The sequence below is a fragment of the Engystomops pustulosus genome, chromosome 1, assembly GCF_040894005.1.
Source record: "Engystomops pustulosus chromosome 1, aEngPut4.maternal, whole genome shotgun sequence".
Lineage (NCBI taxonomy): Eukaryota > Metazoa > Chordata > Amphibia > Anura > Leptodactylidae > Engystomops > Engystomops pustulosus.
Genome location: NC_092411.1, coordinates 36,868,040 through 36,891,958, shown reverse-complemented (window position 1 = coordinate 36,891,958; position 23,919 = coordinate 36,868,040).

Genomic DNA, 23,919 nt, shown 5'->3' with positions numbered 1-23,919 from the left:
GGCGATAAAAGGCACACCGCCCAAGAGCTATTACAGGGCATTCCACATCAAAGTTGTTAACTTTGTCGCCACCCTGCTGTGTAATCCCCAAAATATACTTGCAAACTTTTACCATTTAGGGATATTATTTCAGCGCTTCTTGCGCATCTGTTTACATTCCCCTCACCCGGCATATCCTAAACTTATAAGAACGCTACTACACTTGATCTTATACAAAAGGTTCTTAGAAGTGCTGTTTGGGGAGTAGCCTAGAGACAGGGGCTTGGATTGGCGAAAGCTCGCCTGGCAGCGGAGCGCCAGCTCCATGCCAAGATCCAACTAACATAGTTTTAACTGCAGCACCTTTAATCTACTACTAGTTCACTGCCTCCATACATCGTCCCCTTATCAAACGAGCTGTGTCAGGCAGAATTTTGGGTTGTTTTCATGGCTTCCATGTTAACTTTGTCGCCACCCTGCTGTGTAATCCACAAAATATACTGGCAAACTTTTATCATGTACCGATATTATTTGAGCGCTTCTTGCTCACCTCCTTTGGTTCCTCTCTGCCACCCATTGGTTTGAAGCCTGAGTCCATTTAGGGTATGTCGCCATGACACTCTCTAGCCTGCTGCCGCTGCCTCTGCATGCCGTCCCCTATAGTGTCAGGGTCAATTATTGGATGTTTTAGATGCTATCTAGCTTCATTCTGTCACTCTGTCATGGCCATGCTGTTGCCCATAATTTTGGCATAATGGTGCGATTATGCAGCCTCAGAGGCATCCATGCATGCTGCCCCTGCTGTTTCCTGTCCATTTCCGTGGTGTTTCCATCCTTTTCTGAGGTTCCCAGGTGTTTGGCCAAGCTTCCCTGTGCAGAGCCTTGGTCCCCTTGAAAAATGCTCGAGTCTCCCATTGACTTCAATGGGGTTCGTTATTCGAGACGAGCACTCGAGCATCGGGAAAAGTTCGTCTCGAATAACGAGTACCCGAGCATTTTAGTGTTCGCTCATCTCTAATTATAACCTTTCCCTGTGCTACAGTCATTGCTGTTCTCTCGTTATGATGCTCCCTTTTTTGTAAAATAAAGGTTTTATTTTGATATAGTTCATTGTCTAAAACACTGTTCTAGTTGCAAAAAATCCATCCATTGTTGGTCAATGGAAATTACATTGTTTTTGGAAAACCAAGTGATCATACAATGTTCTGTAGTCTCTGTCTATATATATATATATATATATATATATATATATGTATAGTCCAGTTTTATTTTACCTGGATAGGGCTCATTCACATGGTGGTATCGGTTCTGGATCAAACGTATAAAAGACGACCCGACAAAACAGCTAAGGATTTTTTGTTGAGTGAACTCATTTTTATTCACTAAGAAAAAATTCTAGATTGTCACCATCCAATCTCCCACACTCGGATAATGTTTAATATACTACGAAACTGTGTTAGGATTGTACAGTATGGGACGGAGCCGGCCTATCAATGATGCTATAGTAAATTAGGTAAACCAGACACAAATGCTCATAGAAATATATTTACTCCCAATTATTTGTTGCCAGGTTGGCTCATGTGTGAGAGTCTGATTTTGGAAAGTTGGGTCCTTTTCATACTTCTTTAGAGACTTCTGATAGTATAACCCAAGAAGATTTAGCAATGGAAAGCTCCAATTTACATTACGCCATGGTAATAATATCTATTGGGCTCCTATGGTAAATTAATGTCTACATTTTTTTTTGTGGGAAGTTTTTGCAAAGTCATAATTGACTACACTTTTCTATACATTTGAGAAAGGCATACTGATATATACAGATCTGACAGACAACTATGGATACATCTGGCACATGCAAATATAAGACTATATAAGAAATAGCCACATTGCTAGTATCAAGCCAAACCATAAAATAATACAAAATAACAGCAATTAAACTTTGTATATGTGGTCACTGCATCTAACAGCCACATTGACAAAGTCATGTGTGAATTCCACCCTATATGTACACTTTTTTTTGTAGCTATTAGGACTGTGATTTCAGGGGCGATGGATAGATGAAAGAACAATGGCTTCTATGGGAGATCCTGTGTGACAGACAGTTGCTCTTGTCATGGATTAGCATTCAGCAGGGATTTGCACAGATGGATTAGTCTGTGCCGGTTATAGTGATGTAACTTAGCAGCGGCTGCACCTGGATGTATACATTACCTGTGTCCCTAGACATGTGAAAATATTGTACAGAAGATAAAGAGAGGAAATCTGGGAGAGCTCGGTCCCACCTGTCCTATGGATAACTGACGGCCACCTGTCCCAGATAGTGTCATGTTAAAAATTCACTGATTGTTTGAAAAAAAAAAAATTGTTAAAATAAGCCTGGAACCTGACACCAAAATAAAAGCTATGCCATAAGTCATATTACCTGTTAAAGCAAATGGTAAATCTGCACCTCAACTGCAGAATTTTTTCCACAGCATGGGAGAGACAATTCTTCACATCCCATTGACTTTGGATTGTACAATGCTGACATAAAATTCAGAAAAAAATTCTGCACAAACATGTTTCAGTGGTTTAGTCCTTTGGGATATGTACACAATTTTGCAACTTGTTGCAGTATTACCAAATGGCTTAAAGTCTACTCCATGTGCATGCACAGGAGTTTTAAACTAGAGTGCAGTGACATAGGGCTAGAGGCAGTGCGAGGTGTGTACGGAGGGCAAAGAGTCGGGAAGGTTGACTGGATCCAAGAGCTCTCCCGCCTCCCTGACTAGATATCTGAAACAAAGAATGGGGATTGAAAGTCGTTTTTAGACCACAGCTGCAACGTACAGGAACCACATTAGAATCATTCCTGTACACTTGTACAGCCTTCTATAAGGTACTGTCTGAGGTTTGCTTAGTGGTTTGGAGATGACAGGTTCCCTATAAATCTACACATAGGCCCACATTTATTAAATCCCATACCCCAGTTTTCTGTCTGACTTTGCCTGTTCCTTTCAGTGCAAACTGCTTGCACATGTATTTAGAAAGTGTCCGCAAAGTCGGACCGTGCACTACATTTATCATGCTATGTCCAACACAGGCTCAATGGTAAAGGTGCACCAAAAAAAAGTTGCTGCACTCTGCCAGAGCAGTGCAGGCGGCACCAGATTCCAGAAATCCTGAATCTGGCGCCCCCTGCACACTTCACAGGCAAGCTGTTTTTGATAAATGTGGGCCATAATGTTACATTTTAATCATAACTCTAATGCTGCCAAAGTGTATTTCCCCATAACTTCTCAGACATCCTTTCCTTTGGCAACAATCAGGTTTGATTAAGGCCGCACGAGCGAATGGGGGATGTATATACGGCTGCAAGCTTTCGGCGGCTGCTGGACCTTATCCTTACCAACAGACCTGACAGGGTATCAAAACTACAGGTTGGGGGGAACCTGGGTAATAGTGATCATAATATAATTGATTTTGTATTATGCTTTACTAAGAGCGTTAGTGAAGGGGCAACCAACACTCTAAACTTCAGGAGGGCAAATTTTCAGCAACTAAGGGAAGACCTTAAAGGCACAGACTGTTACAATGGGGCAGATTTACTTACCCGGTCCATTTGCAATCCAGTGGCGCATTCTATGCGGTGGATTCGGGTCCGGCCGGGATTCGAATCCGGGTCCACCAGGTGGCACTACTGTGCTGAAGTTCCCCGAGGCCCGCTAGAATGCACTCAAGTTCACGGGCCTATTCCTGGTGAAGGTAAGTGCAAGTCCTGAGACACTTTTTGTTTTTTAAATGCAGCGGTTTTTCCGTATCCGGCGGTTTTTCGTTCGGTCACGCCCCACGATTTCTGTCGCGTGCATGCCAGTGCCAATGCGCCAAAAATCGGCGCAAATCGGAAATATTCGGGTAACACATCGGGAAAACGTGAATCGGGCCCTTAGTAAATGACCCCCAATGTTCTCAAAGACAAAAGCCCCCCCACTAAAAAAGTCCTGTGAGAAACACATACCTTGTACATAGTCTTGTAAGGAAAGCAATAAGCGAGAAAGATAAGGCGTTTAAGGTGCTAAAACGTGAAGGTAGTGATGAGGCATTACAGGATTATAAAGAGAAAAGTAAATCCTGTAAAAAGCAAATAAAGGCCGCAAAAATAGAGACTGAGAGAAATATTGCCAGGGAGAGCAAAAATGATCCCAAATTATTTTTCAAGTATACAAATGATAAGAAACTAAAAACAGAGAGTGTGGGCCCCCTTAGGAATAACATGGGGGTCATGGTGGAAGGAGATGAGGAAAGGGCCAATCTACTGAATGTCGCCTTCTCAACTGTCTTTACCCAGGAAAATCCCCTATTGGAAGACACAATGAGGAATGATGTAAATTCTCTTTGGAATGTCAACAGTTTAATCCAGGAAGAGGTACAGCGCCCCCTCACAACCACTAAGATAGATAAATCACCAGGGCCAGATAGTATACACCCCCGGGTTCTGCATGAATTATGTACCATGATAGACAGACAGTTATTTTTAATATTTGAAAATTTACTGAGGACTGGTTATGTTCTGCAGGACTGTCGCATAGCAAATGTGGTACCAATATACAAAAAAGGATCAAAAAGCGATCCTGGAAACTACAGACCTGTGAGTCTAACTGCTGTGGTGGGGAAAATATTTGAGGGGTTTGTTAGAGATGCTATTCTGGAGTATCTCACTGTGCATAACCTTATAACCCAGCGTCAGCATGGGTTTATGAGAGATCGGTCCTGTCAGAGTAATCTGATTGGTTTCTACGAGGAGGTAAGTTCAAGACTGGACCTGGGGTACGCTGTGGATGTTGTATATCTGGACTTTTCAAAGGCATTTGACACCGTGCCACATAAAAGGTTTGGATATAAAATGAGACTGCTGGGAATAGGGGAAAATCTGTGTATTTGGGTAAGTAATTGGCTTAGTAATAGAAAACAGAGGGTCGTCATTAATGGCACATTCTCAGATTGGGGTGACGTTACCAGTTGTGTGCCACAGGGGTCAGTATTGGGGCCACTTCTTTTTAATATTTTTATTAATGACCTTGTAGTGGGTTTACACAGACAAGTTTCAATATTTGCAGATGATACTAAGCTGTGTAAAGTTATAAATACTGAGGTCGATAGTATAGCATTACAGAAGGATTTGTGGAAGCTTGAGGAGTAGGTTGATGAGGTTTAATGTAGATAAATGTAAAGTTATTCACTTGGGCCGCAGAAACAAAAAGTATAATTATGTTCTAAACGGTCAATTACTTGGTAAAACTGGAGCTGAAAAGGACTTGGGGGTATTGGTGGATGGTAAACTTAATTTTAGTGACCAGAGCCAGGCGGCTGCTGCTAAAGCAAATACAATTATGGGATGTATCAGGAGAGGAATAGATTCTCATGATAAAGACATAGTTTTGCCCTTATACAAATCCCTGGTCAGACCACACATGGAATATTGTGTACAGCTTTGGGCACCAGTGTATAAAAAGGATATAGTAGAGCTGGAACTGGTGCAGAGGAGAGCAACCAAGATTATTAGGGGAAGGGGGGGATTAGAATACAATGACAGATTACAAAATTTGGGATTATTCAGTTTAGAAAAAAGACGACTGAGGGGAGACCTCATTACAATGTACAAATAGCTGAACGGACAGTACAAGGATCTCTCCAAAGATCTTTTTATACCTCGGCCTGTGACCAGGACAAGGGGGCATCCTCTACGCCTAGAGGAGAGGCGATTCTACCATCACCATAGACAAAGGCTCTTTACTGTAAGAGCAGTGAGACTGTGGAACTCTCTGCCGCAGGAGGTTGTTATGGCCGACTCTATGTACATGTTCAAGAGAGGCCTGGATGCCTTTCTGGAGAGCAAAAATATCACGGGTTATGGGGATAAAACATTTATTTAATTCTTAAAGGTTGGACTTGATGGACTTGCGTCTTTTTCCAGCCTTGTATACTATGATACTATGAAAAAAGGTTAATAATGTAAAAACAGTACATACTCCATATACACACAATACGGTATAAGGCTACATACGGCGCCGTAATACGGGAAAAGTTACATGACATGATTAAATATTGTATTTGTGATTAATCACTATGTTTAAATTGTTTGATTTGTAGCAATGAGAATACGTAATACATATCAGGTATTTACATTCTGAATCATAACTGTCGCAAAATTACAGTTTTGAAGTAGCCACCAAAATTAATTTTTGGTTTGGGGTCACCACAACATGAGGAACTGTATTGCAGGGTCCAGCATTAGAACCACTGATGTAGCCTAAAACTGGGTGGTCGAAATGTAACGTGTAAATGTGAAAACATGGCTGTACATAATAAACTTTTCACGTTGCAAATTATCTGTCTGTTTATGCTGCTACGTCTGTGGGATTTAGATAATTGCATAATGCTGCAGATTAACTCCAAAAAAAATTTTGGGTCCTGTTAAAAATATAAAATTCTGCGAATTAAGGGACCCAACACTTTTACACGGCCCAGGATACTGTTAATCCACCCCCGTAGGGAACATTAACCAAGATCAGACCTTTTTGCACAAATCTGAAGCAATCCATGTGCGTCACCTGGTGCAAACCTTTCTTTCTACAGGTGGCATCTCCCAAATTATGTCACTGTCTGTATGTGGCAAAAGAAGAAGAAAGACGTGTGAAACCCAGCTAAATGTAAACAACTTATCTTTATTAATTATCCAAATGTATAAATCACAAACAACCCAAACGCATAATAATAAAACATAAATGCCCAGTGTCACTATAGGAGGTTATAACTTTGTGACTCTTTAAGATATCCAGGGGATTTTGAGATTGTTTTCTCGTCACACATTGTACTTCAAAGTAATAGAAACATTTTGATCATATCTTTTGTGTTTAGGTCTGCCAAAATTGAAATTTGGCAAAAATTTCTAAGAATTATCCATTTTCAAAGTTCAAAATGTTCTGCTTTTCAGGCAGATAGTCATAGCACCCAAGTAACTTTATAACTAACATTTCCCAAACCTCTGCTTTATATCGGCACAGGGTTTTTTCTCTCTCTTTTCTAGGTTGTTAGGGGGTTCAGAATTGTGGGTGCAATTTTTCTCATTTTTAAGAAAATTGCCAAAACTCTTATTTAGAGGCACATGCACAGCTTTAAGTGACTTTGAGAGGTCTGCAGATCTGCATTGTCACATTTTACAGGCTACAAATTTTATTTATTTTTTTTAATATGGACATATGGGGGATTATATATTTTTTTTTGTGTGGAAGAGATGCACTTTTCAGGTACATCATTCATCATTTCAAGTACATCGTTCAATCAGATTTTATTAACTCTTTCTTGGTGGTGGTTAAGAAAATCATTAATTCTTGTTTATGGTTTTTAGCATTTTTTTCCCTGGACGTTCACCGTACCATAAAAATAATGTGTTATCTTTATTCTCTCGGTCATCACGATTACAGTGATACCGCATTTCTACAGCTTTTTTATGGTTAACTTGTTTTGCAGAATATAGAACCCATTTTGTGAGAAATTAGCTTGTTTTGGCAATGCCTTGTAACAATGAGCAGAAGATTTATATTTTTTTTGTTTACAGAGCTGGTTTATTGATCTTATTTTTTGCAGGACAAGCTATACTTTTGCTTGGTATCATGTTGGGGTACATTTTTCCTTTTGATCAATTTCTTTTTGTTGCGCTTTTTATGAGGTCAGATGTGAAAATTTCATAATTTTTGTGAGTTTTTTAAGTGTTTTTTGACGGCGTTCACCGCACGGGTCCAGTGACAATTTTATTTTATTGTACAGGTTGTTTCGGACGTTGTGATACCTAATATGTTGTGTTTTTTGGTGATTTTTACTTTTTTTATGTTTTATTGTATTATTGAATCAGGGGACTTTTATTTTTTTTATTTTTATTTTTTAATTGCACTTTTTTTTTTTTTTACTGTTTTATTTTGTCCCAGGGTGGGACATGAACAAGTGATCATTTGATCACTTTTTTATTTTAATATACTGCAATACTAATGTATTACAGCACATTACATAGTCAGCCTATGCATCATAGAAGCCGCAATCACTATGACCGCGGATATAGGGTTAAACAGGCGGGATCGTGATAGTCGTGATCCCGGCTGTTACTGCGGGATCCCGGATACCGTGTACTGCTGGGATCCCGGGGCAATCGCACGGACTCAGCTTCTTAGCCCGGGCGACCGCCATGACGTGATACTACATGAAGGTGCGGCAACGACCCGCATCCTATGACGTAGAATCCTGTCAAGGTGCGGGAAGGGGTTAATAAAGATATGTTGTTTACATTTAGCTGGCTTTTCACATGTTTTTCTTCTCCTTTTTGTATACCATCATAATTTACGTGTACTTGCTTTGGATATGTGAATTTATACCCTTAATTATCATTTGTGTGTTTCACTGTCCATATATTAGGATCGGGATTCAGTAGTTTTGCATTCGCCCCACATAGATTTCAATATCATTTGCTGAGCTTATGCGTTGCTTGGCAGGAGGGAGGGAGTAGGATGTTTTTTCAGACCGTGTTTTGCACAATATGATATTTCCTGTGAGGCAAAAACTATGCCTCTGTCTGCCAGTATTGCTCTACGGGGACACTCAGCATATGCACCAGGAGCTCTACTGAAGTATATGCTGAGTGTGTAAAAAAAAGATGGTTGTTCTCTGGCTAACTGAGCCGCTATACCCTTGGTTTCCCCATACTTAACTTTGTGTTAATTTCTCTTTTGCACACACTGCAGCACCAGGCATAGGATCGCAAGCAAAGGTTAAAGTCACTGGAGGAAATTCTGAGCCCGTCCCTGGTGTCTTTGTGCTTTCCACAGGTGGAAAACCAGGACGGATGAGCTCAGTTTAGTCTTGGAGTATCCATGGTTGCCAGTTGCCTAGAAATATACAGCTTGTCAACCCATTAAAATTCGGTCACCATGAAGAAGTTAATGGGCTCATTCAATTTGAATTGAAATATATTAGGATCACTTACCCTTGCCGGTCAAGTTTTCCCACTCAGAAACTGAAGAAGGTTGGTGGTTCCAAACATCTTAAAATGAAGCAACAAACTCCATACAAAGTATGAGACCTTCACTTGAATAGTAAAAGAGCATCACACCTAAAACACTTACTGAACCTTGCAGAAAAGCTTGTGCAACACCCCTGCCAATACATAGGCAGGCTGGTAGTTGCGAATAGCCCCTTCTCCAGGTTAGGAGCTGACGGAGGGAGTCATGAACCCTCTATCAAGGTTCTAGAACCTGGTCATTATGTAATAGCAGCTGTAGATTCTGCCTGGATAGGCAATAGTTAAGTGGGTGTATGATATTAACCAATGATATGGCTGTATTGTAAACTGGAGTGTGATTGGAGAGGCGCTACCACCTGAGCAGGGGGAGTACAAAACCCCTGTGCAGAGGGAGCACATGGTCCAGACCTCATGGTCTTTCTACAGAGCAGAGAGTCTGTCTTTGCCTGTCAGCTCTTTACCACCAGGTCTCTTAGCACATGGACAGAGTGAACAGAGAGACAGTGTTCAGTACACCTTCAGTGCTGACACAGAACCCAATCCCAGGACCAGAGTCAGGAGACTCTAATCCAGAGCTGCAGCTTCCACAGTTTGGTCACAGCTCCATCTCCATTCTCCCAGCCTGCATCTACTACCAGGCTGGTGCACTATACCACTCTCCACAACCACTCCAGTACCAGAATCTTCTGTTGACCGTTTAGGCCCATTGCTTGCTACCTGTTGATTTGCACAACGTTGCCTCCGTCTGATCCCTGGATAAGGCGATCTACCACCACTGGCTTCCCCATCCATTACCAAGGGACCTATCTTACAGACACTCAGGGGTTGCCCCCGGGAGAACCAGTACATAAGCCTCTCCCTCCATATTTCTTGCACACCCCACCTGCTGGAGACCTGCCAGGCTGTAGGACAGCCCTCCGGTCTCCATACCAAGCACCGTGACACTAGCGTGCCTAGGCCCCAACCGCCAGACACTCCAGTATTCTGGGCCCCAGCTGCCTCCAGGCCCCAAGAAAAAGGCTAGGCCCCGGTGGGGGATGTTGCACTTGCATTGGTCTTGTGTGGTCACACTACTACAGCTCTTAGTCTCTTTCAGTGGCAAAGTTCTTCAGTTAGCAGGAATGGATAAAACTATACACTGCCATGGCTATGCTCTGAGTTGTCCTCTCACAATCAGGCACCATCCTGCTAGGCCATCTATAGATTGTCACTTCTCTTCACATGATAGCATTGACTCTAGATTCCTGTAAGGCTGCATTCACAGGGTGGGGGAAAGTGCTGAGGGAGAGGGGAGGGTGAGACAGTGTAACAGCTTGTGAACTACAGCATAGAGGGTCTCTGGTAACACCCCTAGAGCCCTCCTGACTCATTAGCATAATTTTAAATGTTGATTTTTAAAGGAAGGAGGCCGTGGATAAGAAATATAAGAAGATTACCACAGTCGCAGTGCCTGGTTCTATGAGTAAGTTCCATGATTCATCATACTGGATTTTCATGGTAAATTTCCTTTAAGGGTTAAATGAGAGAGGAAAAAATACACGAATAATCAAACAATACTTGTTCAATTCCCTGTGGAGCCTCCACAGGGGAAATGAAGTGTTAGATGGATCTTACTGATATCAATAAGGTCTGCATGTAAGTCATTGCTAACAGGGGGACCGTATGTTCTTGCTAACTGATGGAGTTCTTGGACGGGTGATTTATGTCTTTATATGGTATATGACAAAGGGAATATGCAAAGAAATGAATTTAAATAATCAACAAATAATCATGCACCCACTTTTGTTAAGCAGCAGGTTAAACATACTCAGGTCTAATAAAAAGCCTAGTTTGGTTTTACTTTATTCAATTTCCATTTTCACTATAGTAGTTATTTGTATACTAGTAGGATGTTTATACTGATTTACATTTCAGTACTGCAAGATTATATTCTTTTGACTATTCTCTTTTGTTTGCTTTAGGTTTATATACCATTTGCATTCAAGTCCATCTATAGTGGGTTACATCCTCTCTTGCTTATTTTCTTACTATCTATAGATTTTCTTTGTTTTATTTAATGACATCTTAAGAATATTGGTATGAAAATCACTAATACTTTACATTAAAACCCCTGATGAGCAATGCTGGTAGCACCTGTTACTGTATCTTTTAGTGCTGTGGATGTCTCCTCCAGCATAGCCGCCTTTCAACCTGTAAGACTATCTTGTTCGGTGTTGTTACTGCTGCTCCCATTATATTGTATCAGAAATGTTATATTGAACCTGTAACATAGAACATGAAGGCCGGGCTCTTACAGCAGATTAGTCATTGGCAACCAATTTATCGGCTCCAATCTACATTGGTCACAAAGTGGATAACATTTCATCAAACCTCATTTAAAGAAAATCTACCATTTGTTTTTATGCATTGTGAACCAAACATACCTTGAGAATGCCGAAGCGACACTGATGAAGAAACATATCTTGTTTAATCCCTGAACCAAGTGGTTCTGCTCAAAAAACAATTATAAAATTCAGGACCTTGGGAAAGCTGGGTGCCTATAAAAACATATTACACATGGAGCTTTCTGAACTAGTGAAGAGTCGTTCGCGAACTTGTTTTTGAAGACCTAAGCCGGCTCCCATAAGTGAACCAATGGCTCACTAAACCCCGCCCCTAACCGGTTCACCAACCTGATAAAATTGGGTTAAAAGTGGTGTGGTGTCTGGTAACTGACTGGCCTGCGGCTCCCTATTATATTTTTAATAGGGAGCCATTCAGGAGCCAGAAGAGCCGGCTCTTCTTAGGGAGCTGAGCCTAATGAGTAAGTTCACTAAGAAGAGACAGAATTCCCATCACTATCCTGAACTGTCCCGACAGGACTAATTAACCTGAGCTGGATGACTCAAACACAGCAGCTGGGGGATGGTGCAGCGATTGATTACTTCTGCCTGACAGGGACAACACAGTGATGACGTATACTTGGCTTATGCTGGGCAGGACAAGGCTGGAGCAGTGCATAATTAGGGTAAGTGGAGAAGCGCTGGGGCAGCCATAGGAGCGACAGAGCCTCATTAACATAATTTTATAATTGTTTTTCCAGCAAAACTACTCGGATGAGGGAATAAACAAGATATGATCATGCATCAGTGTAGCTACAGCATTCTCAAGGTATGTTTGTTTCATAATGCATGAAATCAAATGGTAGATTTCCTTTAAATGCTCTTCCAAAACACAACCTGTGCTATGCACTTTCAAATGTAAATTAATGCAGCAGTTCCTATCCTCTGCACTGTGGTCGGGCGGTGATATCTTCCAACAGACCGGTCACAGTTATTGATATCTTGAGAAAATTGGTCAAACATGGAGACTGTTGTCTATATTTGGTTAAATTTGAATCAATTCTACTCTGCACGTTACAATCAGAAACTGCTTTTCATTCTACTTTTAGGATATCCATTTTTTATGTGAATATAATAAAGTTTTTCAGTTGATTACCGTATATACTCGCGTATAAGCCGAGTTTTTCAGCACAAAAAATGTGCTGAAAAACTTCCCCTCAGCTTATACACAAGTCAATAGCGATAGTCAATGGACTTAAAAAATAATAAACTTATATACTCACCCTTCGGTGGCCCCGATGCGCAGCGCTGCTCCCCCGATGTCATCACGGCTTGTCTTCTGGCTTCCCCGCTCCTCTTCTTGCTTCAGCGCCCGTCTTCTGTCTTCTGTAACACCGTGCTGGGCACCACCATGTTTTTCTCCCGGGAGAGAACAATGGCGGCGCCCAGCACGATGTTACAGAAGATAGAAGACGAGTAAATCTTTGGGTAAATCTTTAAATACTGAGATAGAAAAAACTGAAAAATGGGGTAAACTAATTTTTGTCAAGAGTTTTGTGTGTAATAAAATTTTCCTAATGACTGGAGACATCGATCATAAGTCAACCTTTATTTCTGTAGCAGCATTATATTCCGGGGGACATATACACACAAAATATGGCAATACAGAACAATAACACGGTCAGATGAAACAATACGAGTGAGGGCCCTGCCCACAAGAGCTTACGATCTATGATAGCAATATGTGTGTTTTTATGTTTCAATGAAAAAAAAAATCTATCTGATGGGCTTTACAGAATCAGGATTTAGTTTCTTATCCATTACTAAAACATTATGATTTTTTTTGCAAACAAATTTTCTACTTTATACAATTTCTGCCTGTTCTCTGTTGTAGCTCCGCGGCTCCCCCTATTGGTGCATTACATCCAGTGTTAGTGACTTGCATACATTTATGCCGTAAGGGATTTTATCAATGATAGAGATTCTAATTGTACTCATATACTACACATTTGGCAATTTTCTACCACAGTCGCTGACTCCTCCTACTTTTATTTTGTGTAAACTATCATTTCCATCGACCACACAAGTAGTTACATCTTGAAATGATTTTCCACCATGTTGGAAACTCATCCCAGGAGAATGGCCGGGACAGATGTTATCTGTTTACATGATCATTCTCCATAGAGTCCTGTTACATGTAATTGAAACAAACGGCAGATTATCGGGCAGGGACACAAATGACTGGAAAATACATAATTAATTCCAAGGTCCTTCTAATAGTTGGTAAAGCAAGAAAATATCTATTTCTAAGTATATTGCCCTCTGTATGAACCACTCTATAATCAGAATCAGGCCGCACGTTGGGTCCTTACTTGAAGTCAGGGTCGGACTGGAGTACCTGGGGCCCACCAGAGGAAATTATTTTTAGGGCCCACCCTATCTTTTTGCTAGTAAGACTACCAGACTACTAATGGAAGTATAAAAAACAGCAGATAAAGGTGTACAGTTTTAGGCTACATTCACACGACGATATGATCTCCGTACTGTAGCATGGCGGGCGAACGGCAGCGCCCAGGAGAGGAGGAGGGGGTGAGCGCTTCACAACCCCGCCCCTCTCCATAGCACCCATTGCTGTCTATGGGGGACGTTTATACGGCATATAAACATCAGACGTATATACGTCCCCCATATGGCTGTGTGAATGTAGCCTTAAACACAATGGGGTAGTTTTATCTGAGAGCAGAACTGTTCTAGTTGCTCAAGGCAACCAATCAGAGTTCAGCATTCATTTTCCCATAGCAGGTTATGAAACGAAATCTGAGCTCTGATTGGCTGCCATGAGTCACATTAAAAGACAAAGCACATGTTACTACTTGCAGAGCAATGCATTTGATGCATTTTGCCCAAATAATTTCAATGGCAAACATATCATCAGAAAGCGGCCTCTGACTGCGTTCACACTCTGCACTTGAATTACATTTAGGAAGGCAATTCCAGTGCAGTGCGGTGTTCCTAAATGCAATGTGTGAACACAACCATCAGGAACCTAAATGTGGCCACTAACCCTAAGCCAACTATACCCAGCCCGACTAATTGTGCCCCCATTACCAGCGGGTTGTATGTATACAGAGGCGCAGCAGTGACATCACAACCAGCAGCCGCGGCAGGTCCTGGCTGTGGTCAGTGTAACACTTACAGGCTGCAGGCAGAGGCTGCACAGGGGGCGCTGTGGTGGTGATGTCACTGCTGTATCTTTGCATACATACAGACCGGGGCGGTTGGGGGGTACAATCAGATGGGGGAGATACTGTGTAACACCAGCAATTACTGTAAATCCAACAACTCACACACATGACGTCTATTGTTGAAGGAATTCTCTTTAATTTCTCTATCCTTCTATCTGGGGGATACATCAGCTTCTAGCAGCCAGATCTCTGCTCTAAGGGTACATTCACACAGCGGTATGCCCGCCGTGCGGGCATACCGCCGTGTGCTGGAGAGGAGGAGGAGGCAGCCCCTCCTCCCTCCATAGAGAATAGCGGCGCACGGCCGCACACACGCCAAAAGATAGAGCATGCTCTATCTTTTTGCGGTGTGCGGGCCGGATCGGTGCCACACATGTGTGTCACCGTATCCCGGCCATGCCGCTATTGCCGTCTATGGGGACGTACATGCGGCCGCAAATTTGCGGCCGCATGTACGTCCCCTCAGACGGCCATGTGAATGTTAACAAAAAGTTAAGTTCCTCCTTTTCTCATCATCTCCCCCATCTTCTTATGACAAATGTAATAGTGTTATGTTCTTCCCCTAGAGATCACAATTATTCTCCTATAGTGGATATAGTCTTGACCCCACATACCTACAATTCTTGCAGAGCAATGCCCCCCCCCCCCCAAGTAGTGCAGGTGCATGTCACCCTGCACCCCCACATTACATCCATGTCACCCTGCACCCCCACATTACATCCATGTCACCCTGAACCCCAGATTACATCCATGTCACCCTGCACCCCACATTACATCCATGTCATCCTGAACCCCACATTACATCCATGTCAGCCTGCACCCCACATTACATCCATGTCATCCTGAACCCCACATTACATCCATGTCAGCCTGCACCCCACATTACATCCATGTCATCCTGAACCCCACATTACATCCATGTCACCCTGCACCCCACATTACATCCATGTCATCCTGAACCCCACATTACATCCATGTCAGCCTGCACCCCACATTACATCCATGTCACCCTGAACCTCACATTACATTCATGTCACCCTGCACCCCCACATTACATCCATGTCACCCTGCACCCCACATTACATCCATGTCACCCTGCACCCCCACATTACATCCATGTCACCCTGCACCCCCACATTACATCCATGTCACCCTGCACCCCACATTACATCCATGTCACCCTGAACCCCACATTACATCCATGTCACCCTGCACCCCACATTACATCCATGTCACCCAGCACCCCACATTACATCCATGTCACCCTGAACCCCATATTACATCCATGTCACCCTGCAACCCCACATTACATCCATGTCACCCTGCACCCCCACATTACATCCATGTCACCCTGCAACCACACATACATGTCACACTGTACCCCCACATTACATACATCCACATTTCCCCCTTGCACCCCTACATTACACGCAGATTACACTGCACCCCCACATTCCCCCTTTCACCCCTACATTACATGCAGGTTACACTGCACCCCCACATTACATGCAGATTACACTGCACCCCCACATCCCCCCTTGCACCCCTTCATTACATGTATATTACACTGCACCATCACATCCCCCCTTGCATGTAACGTAGGGGGGCAAGGGCGGATGTGGGGGTGCAGTGTAATATGCATGTAATGTAGGGGTGCAAGGGGGGATGTGGGGGTGCAGTGTAATATACATGTAATGTAGGGGTGCAAGGGGGGATGTGGGGGTGCAGTGTAATATACATGTAATGTAGGGAGGCAAGGGCGGATGTGGGGGTGCAGTGTAATATGCATGTAATGTAGGGGTGCAAGGGGAAATGTGGGGGTGCAGTGTAATATGCATGTAATGAAGGGGTGCAAAGGGGAATGTGGGGGTGCAGTGTAATATGCATGTAATGTAGGGGTGCATTACACTGTCCCCTTTCACCCCTACATTACATGCAGATTACACTGCACCCCCACATCCCCCCTTGCACCCCTACATTACATGTATATTACACTGCACCCCAACATCCCCCCTTGCACCCCTACATTACATGTATATTACACTGCACCCCCACATTCCCACTTGCACCCTATATAACTTCACATACCCCAGGGCAGCTCTATCCGAGGACATGCTGAGTAGCTCCTCCCCGTCACATGGTAATGACCTCATCAAAGGTCCTTTACCATTGTACATTGTACAGTGTGCAGGAGCCTGCGGGGAAAGTGAAGATGCGCCCTGTGCTTGGTCCCCGCAGCCCACCCCTATCACCCGACCACCCCCCGGAACCCCGCCCCCCCATCCCGCGGGGGGGGGCCTTCGGTGCCGATTTTTTTTTTTTATATCTTTTAATGAAAAAAAGTTTCTCTCCCAGGGGGAACAACAACAGTATCAGGGCCCACCGGAGGATTCTCCGGTCCTCCGCTGGGCCAGTCCGACACTGCTTGAAGTAGTCACTTGAATCACGACTAGTTAAACTGGAATCCTTTTTGATGTAGGAATTATTGATTTAACAAATCTCTTCCAGGACCGGGCTCTTCCCAGTTTTTCATTTTCTGCATTCCAAAAGAAATCTTTATTTTATTCTTCTATTTACACAACAGTTTGACAGCTTTTTATCTGCAGGAAAAATTGTACTTCCTAGTGTCCGTACATGTCATCAGGGAAACCGCTTATAAACCAGCAAAGGTTCATTATTTGTGCTTTTTTATGGTTTCCGCACATGTGTTTATTAATGTCCAACGTTATCTTTATACTGAAAAATATAGTTATGTTCGTGGGCGGTAACCAGTCAGGGGGGCGGGGTTTCAGGGAACATTAGTCAACCATTGATCCACCCTCCTGGCGGCCTCGTCAGGTAACTCCCGCCTCCTTACCAGTGTGGAGCTGGTACCAGCTCTGCCTCCTTGTTTTTGGTCTTCTCCCCGTCCTCCCGCAGTCTTGTCTCAAAACATGTGCATGCACAGTGTGATTTTCTCCCCCCAGTGCGAACAGAGCCAGAGTGGAGATCACGCAAGCACAGCGCATGCGCAAGTTTTAAGACAAGACTGCAGGAGGATAGGAAGGAAACCAGTGACGTAACTAGAAGCTGATGGGCTCCAGTGCAAAGTCTGTGCAAGGTCCCCGACTATAATATATGGTTTATAGTAATAGTCTTCTCATATGGGAAAGTGACACCATAAGGGTCCCCTAAACCTCTTGGGCCCTGGTGCGACCGCAACCTCCGCACCCCCTCAAGTTCCATCCCCTGAGGAAAGCAAGAACAAGGAGGCAGGGCTGGAACCAGCTCCACACTGGTAAGGAGGAGAGAGTTACCTGGCGAGGAAGCCGGGAGGGTGGATGAATGGTTGACTACTGTTCCCCGAAACCCCACCTGCCCACGAATATAACTATATTTTTCAGGATAAAGGTAGAGTTGGACATTGATCAACACATGTGTAGAAATCATAAAAAAGCGCCTATAACGTACATTTGCTGGTTCATAAGCAGTCTCCCTGGTGAGCACCTGTAGCATTTGTGCAAAATTTGGAGCAAAATACGTATAAACTGCAACAAAACTGTCCCAAAAAATATCTTCTTCAGTGCTTTTGCCTGTGTGTACTATAACTACAGCTCTCCCCAAAGATCTAACACACCGACAATGACATTTATACAGAACACTATTATATATTGTTATGATGACACCTAGTGGTTACATTGTAAATAACTGTTAATCCTGTATGTACCTGCACATTCTAAGGACGCTGCCTTTTTTCACCAAATTTTTGCTCCCCTCATTCAAAAAGAGTACAGAGCTCTATGAGGGCTGCGTTACAAATTGTACTTCTTAGTGATGGTATTTAATATTCCATGCCATGTACAGAGAAGCGAGAAAAAATTACAAATGTGGTGAAATTGATGAAAGAATGCATTTGCACCATTTTCTTGTGTGCTCGGTATTTACAGCTTTCACTGTGCGCCCCAAATGACACCTGTACTTTATTTTTTGGTTTGTTGGTGCGGTACAATCACATGGATGCTACATTTACACAGGTTTTATTGTGTTTTAATAGATTTTTAAAAATTAAGCCCTTATGACGCTTTTGTCATAGTTTTTCATACTTTGGCGTGCGAAGCATGTGTGCGAGGTGTAATCTTTTGCGTGATGATCACATGTTTTCATTGCTAACATTTTGAGGACTGTAGGACCTGTTTATTACTTTTTGTTACAATTGTTATATGTTGCAAAAAGGCAAAAAAAGAGGCGTTTCAGAAATTTGGACGCTATTTTCTGTTACGTGCGTTCAACGGTGGTTATAACCATTATTATAATTTGATAGACTGGACATTTTGAGATGCGGCGATACCTAACATGTTTATAATTTAACTTGTTCATTTATTTTTATATCAGTTCTAGGGAAAGTTCATTTGATTTTCGATTTTTTTACTTTTTTTTTCAGACCCCCTAGGGTACTTTAACCCTAGGTTGTCTGATTGATCATACCATATACTGCCATACTACAATCTGCCAGTATATGGGGATTTTACTGATCATGTATTACGATGTGCAAATCGCACATTGTAATAGATAGGCTGAAACGAGACAGCTCCTACTTTCTAAAAACCTTTTATCATTCACAGCTGAATGTTCGCATATTTGTATACAAAATTATGCCAGGTTGGACCTGGTGACATTTCTGTCCACCAGCACAGCTGACGGATTCATCAGGAGGTTTAAGCCTCACAATGGGGCTCATTTACTAAGGGTCCCACGGACACATTTTCTGTCAGGTTTTCTGACGTTTACAGGCATCGCACCGTTGGGACAGGGGTTTAGAATGGGATTGTGTCGCACGTGATCGGAATTTAGTGCATCGGCACAGTCTTTCATGCGACAGAAATCAGGGGCGGGCTGTCGGACAATCCGATTTATTCGGACCAACCACAGGATTTAACTTTAAAAATTGTGTCGCAAGACGTGCACTTAAATACACCAGGAAGAAGAAGGTGAACTCCGGAGGAGCTGAGCGGGGAGCGACACATGCAGGATATCGGGTGCACAATCTACATGAATCGCGGCACAACGCATGATTGTCAGATATTCCGGATCAGGGATGGCCACATGGACGGGTAAGTAAATGTACCCCAATGTACCCATTCTGGTGGTGGGCTTCATTATATGCCGGCACACAGAGCGCCAGTATATGATAAATCTCCTCCTGTAACTCGATGGACATGCTCGCTATGTATGTCAGTAGATTGCCTGGTGTACATGCTGAATGTTTCCAAAATACTGTGTTTGCCCAGACATGCCCTGCCCAGTTTTTCAGACAGGAATAAGAAGATTATGGGCCATTCTAAAAAGTTTGTTTACGGTGAAAGGGACTAAGCCATAGGGCAGTGATGGCGAACCTTTTAGAGACCGAGTGCCCAAACTACAACCAAGTCCGACTTATTTATCACAATGTGCCAAAGCAGACATTTAATTCATGTTTTATACTCCCATCTCTGTCACAGCTTTCATTGATACCAGCCCCCTGAGGACACCGATAAAGCAGAAAATAGAAGAAATTTGGATGATCATTGTAGCTTCCCTCCAGGGTCCCATAAACAGGAAGAATTGTCAGGGCCGGAGCAGGAGCTACAATGATAATCCAGATCTGTCCACACCTTCCCACTCCTCCAGTAGTCCCAGGTAGAGCTGTCACTTTAAAATAGCTCCGTGCACAGCAAGTCCTGGGCTGTTTGGGACTAAAGAAATATACCTGGAGTCCTCTCTGGTGATGGTCTGAGTGCCCACAGAAAGGGCTCTGAGTGCCACCTCTGGCACCCGTGCCATAGGTTCGCCACCACTGCCATAGGGGGTAAAAGGGGTGGTCCCAACACAAAATACAGTATTGGAGATAGATGCTAGGTGCCTACCTTTGGGGGCAGAGGTCAGTGGTCATCCTTGTGTGTCTTAGCTTCTTTCCTTGCTGTTCACACATGGAGGAGGCTCTAACTGTAGCCCGACACAAGCTGGAATGGAGCTGCTGTGTGGGCAGAGCTAATAGGAAGTTTCAGTACAGCTACAGAGCAGGATCCCTGCAGAGGCTCACGTTAATAATGATGGGAAGTCCAGCTCTTTAGAGTGAGCTGGATCATAAGGGTCCACTCACTATAAAGAACCTTCTCGCTCCCAGTTTCTCCCTGGGGCAACCCTGATGTAGATTTGGGATCCCTGGTGTTGCGGAGTGGGGTGCCCTTGGTGGTAAATAGCTTTGCACAGGGATCACTCAGAGGCAATGTTGGTAAAGCAGTCAACTTACGTTCCCTTCAAAAGTGTTTTTGTATTAAAAATTGGTTTTACAGATAAAAAGATATGTTATATTGTACCTTTCATTAGCATCTGCTGTGTGACTAGGCAGTTGCCTAATGGGAGGGGTTAGAAAGGAGCAGTTTCCCCCCACCCTTGGGAAACATGTGGCCTTTTCAAATATATGAATAACTCCCCACACTCAGGATTGGCTGTAGAGGAGCAGGGGGCGTTGCTAAGCCCAGTGATGGGTGTTTTCATATATTTGAAAAGGTCACATGGAGGAGCTGTTCCCCAAGGGTGGGGGCGAGACTGCTCCTTTCCAGTCCCTCCCATTTGGCAACTGCCTAGTCACACAGCTGATGCTAATGAAAGGTACAATATAACATAACTTTTTTTCTGTAAAACCAATTTTTAATACAAAAACACTTTTGAAGGGAACCAGTCATCAGTAATTTACCTAATAAACCAGTACCGGCATGTTGTCAGGCAGTGTAAAACATTCTAGATTTGTTTCTTTCATGGTCCTGTATGATGGAATAATCCTGAAGATCAACTTTGAAGTAAGATGTAAATTGGTTGTGTAAAGTCAAGGAGGAGGGGAGTTTAACACTGAAGTCAAGGTAGGGAGCTCTGAACGCCTCCTCCTCTGTGATTGACATCATGCATCCGTTAGTGATGTCTCTGGACACAGGACCATCAATTTAAGTGAATGGGGTTTTCTGTGGAAGAGAGAGCTTGACTTCAGTGTTAAACTCTCCGCTTCCTCGAATTTATATGACCAATTTCCATCTGACTTCAAAGTTGATTTTCTGGATGTTGCCACCATACTGGGTCATGAAAGAAACATGATCTGGAAGGGGTTGAGCTGCTTGACAACATACTGGTAGTGGTTTATTAGATCCACTCTAACCCCTGCATTTGCAGAGGTGTTGCACATAGGGATGGAACTATCTGAATCAGAGGGGAGCTACGTGAGCTGTCGGCTCTCAGGGTAGCGTCAACTCTTCTCGTTCACAATCGTCCCATAACTACAGGTAAATATCTGCCAAATAAGTGTCTGGCTGCATGCAAGGACTCTGGTAGACCACAGCACTGTGTCCTGCATGAAGCCAGACAGTGATTTACTCCAGTTCACTCAGCCTTTCCTATCAACTCTCTCTCCATCCTTTGGACCAATAGAGTGTTGGCCACCCCCCGGCCTCACGGGCTCCTCTCTCTGTGTGGTCCCCGCAGTGGTAGTTCAGCCTCTGATTACATGAAGTATATATGCAAATGCATTTTACAGGATGGGATAAGAAAAACTTTGCCTAATAGCTAACTTTATGGCAGCAGTACATCAAGCATGACTTTCAAGAAGCCTAGTGATATGATGTGGGATAATAGCTAAACCAGAATATCTATTCCATGAGGGACAGATTCCCAACTGTGGACAGCAATGTTTCAATGTATTTGCATCTTGTCAGCACGGTGTACACAATATCAAAGAGTCATAGACCAGGTTTCCTGACTACATCACATTTCTGAAATGTGCAACTCCTCACCCAGCGGACAATGGGGGTGTGCAGGGCGAGAACATTTGTATTTGTATCACAGATTATGAAGGTAAAAAAAGGGGTTGTTTTGAGACAGTCTTTTTAGGTAAATAAGTCTTCTTCTACTTTCCTTTCTTAATCCTCCCCCCACGATTTCTCTTGAGAATATCCCCTCCAGCCTAGGATTGAAAAATGTACATGTTACAGTATAGATAAGTAAATCCTGGAAAACCCCATCAAGTGTTTTCAAGTCAACCTCACACAACTAAACACCCTTAGCCAAGTTTATTTACACTTGTCATATTTCCCAACATTTCAAAATGTACCAGGATGGTTGCACCTAATGCCTTGATGGATTACCCTCCAGAAGTTGTGAAGGATGGCTGCTCCATATATGGAAAATAAAGCCTTGAATTCTACTATATTATCTTGATTTGGAGTTTTGCAGTCTGTTGTGAGCTTCTTTTCTAATGAATACGGTATATCATAGTCTATATTTATAGATCTTCCCTTCTTCTCTGCAGTAGAGGTATTTATGGTAAAACGTAGGAGATTTACGTAAGTACAAGGATAATAATAGGTCAGAAAACACATTAAGTAAACAGGACAGGAAGACGGTAATGACATATTACATGCAAAACGAAAGGATATTAACAATAAGACTTTAACCTCTTTCATGTCAAATAAAAGTGGTTGGAATTGTTGCAGAGTTTTAATTTTTAGAAGTACAAGACATGCTGGGAGAACAAACTGTGTGACTTTATTCAGGAACCTGCCTGCCACACAGTAGCCAAAGTGCCCCTACGCACAGTAGCTAGCATCCAAAGTGCCCCTACGCACAGTAGCTAGCATCCAAAGTGCCCCTACGCACAGTAGCTAGCATCCAAAGTGCCCCTACGCACAGTAGCTAGCATCCAAAGTGCCCCTACGCACAGTAGCTAGCATCCAAAGTGCCCCTACGCACAGTAGCTAGCATCCAAAGTGCCCCTACGCACAGTAGCTAGCATCCAAAGTGCCCCTACGCACAGTAGCTAGCATCCAAAGTGCCCCTACGCACAGTAGCTAGCATCCAAAGTGCCCCTACGCACAGTAGCTAGCATCCAAAGTGCCCCTACGCACAGTAGCTAGCATCCAAAGTGCCCCTACGCACAGTAGCTAGCATCCAAAGTGCCCCTACACACAGTAGCTAGCATCCAAAGTTCCCCTAAACAGTAGCCAGCAGCCAGAGCACCCCATTATTGTAGAATCCCCTACCCCCCCTCCATGAATGATTTACTCACCGTTCCCCCAGAGCAGTAAAATTCTCCTTCTCCTGTGTGCTGTGTCTTTGCACGACGGCTCTAAAGGCGACAGACACAATGGGGGTCATTTACTAAGGGCCCGATTCGCGTTTTCCCGACGTGTTACCCGAATATTTCCGATTTGCGCCGCTTGTACATGAATTGCCCCGGGTTTTTGGCGCACGCGATCGGATTGTGGCGCATCGGGGCCGGCATGCGCGCGACAGAAATCGGGGGGCGTGGCCGAACGAAAAC